Source organism: Cebus imitator, unplaced genomic scaffold (assembly GCF_001604975.1).
Source record: "Cebus imitator isolate Cc_AM_T3 unplaced genomic scaffold, Cebus_imitator-1.0 Scaffold107, whole genome shotgun sequence".
Taxonomy (NCBI): domain Eukaryota; kingdom Metazoa; phylum Chordata; class Mammalia; order Primates; family Cebidae; genus Cebus; species Cebus imitator.
In genome coordinates, this window is record NW_016107422.1 from 5,902,679 (window position 1) to 5,904,038 (window position 1,360).

Below are 1,360 nucleotides of genomic sequence, written 5' to 3' on the forward strand. Positions count from 1 at the left end.
AGAACATTTTTATTTCTGCCTTCATTTCATTGTTTATCCAGTCGACATTCTGGAGCCAGTTGTTCAATTTCCATGAAGTTGTGTGGTTCTTAGTTAGTTTCTGAATTCTGAGTTCTAATTTGCTTGCACTGTGGTCTGAGAGACAGTTATGATTTCCATTCTTTTGCATTTGCTGAGGAGTGATTTACTTCCAATTATTTGGTCAGTTTTAGAGTAGGTGTGATGCAGTGCTGAGAAGAATGTATATTCTGTGGATTTGGGGTGGAGATATCTGTAGATGTCTATTAGGTCCACTTGGTCAAGATCTGAGTTCAAGTCCTGGATATTCTTGCTAATTTTCTGTCTTGTTGATCTGTCCAATATTGACAGTGGAGTGTTAAAGTCTCCCACTATTATTGTGTGGGAGTCTAAGTCTCTTTGTAGGTCATTGAGAACTTGCTTTATGAACCTGGGTGGTCCTATATTGGGTGCATATATATTTAGGATCGTTAGCTCTTCTTGATGCATTGATCCTTTTACCATTATGTAATACCCTTCTTTGTCTCTCTTGATCTTTGTTGGTTTAAAGTCTATTTTATCAGACACTAGGATTGCAACTCTTGCTTTTTTTTTTGCTCTCTTTTTGCTTGATAAATATTCCTCCATCCCTTTATTTGTAGCCTATGTGTGTCCTTGCATGTGAGATGGGTTTCCTGAATACAGCACACCTATGGGGTTTGACTTTTTATCCAATTTGTCAGTCTGTGTCTTTTGATTGGATATTTAGTCCATTTACACTTAAGATTAGTATTGTTATGTGTGAATTTTATCCTGCCATTTTTATACTAGCTAGTTGTTTTGCCTGTTACTTGACAAATTTTCTTCATTGTATTGATCATCCTTACCATTTGGTATGTTTTAGGAGTGGCTGGTACTGGTTGTTCCTTTCCTTGTTTAGTTCTTCTTTCAGGAGCTCTTGTAAGGCAGGCCTGGTGGTGATGAAATCTCTCAGCAATTGCTTATCCATAAAGGATTTTCTTTTTTCATCACTTATGAAGCTTAGTTTGGCTGGATATGAAATTCTAGGTTGAAAGTTCTTTTCTTTAAGGATGTTGAATATTGATCCCCCACTCTCTTCTGGCTTGTAGTGTTTCTGCCAAGAGATCGCTGTGAGTCTGATGGGCTTCCCTTTGTGGGTAACCGACGCTTTGTGTCTTGCTGCCCTTAGCATTTTTTCCTTCATTTCAACCCTGGTGAATCTGACGATTATGTGCCTTGAGATTGCTCTTCTTGAGGAATATCTTTTTGGAGTTCTCTGTATTTCCTGGACTTGAATGTTGGCCTGCCTTGCTAGCTTGGGGAAGTTCTCCTGGATAGTATC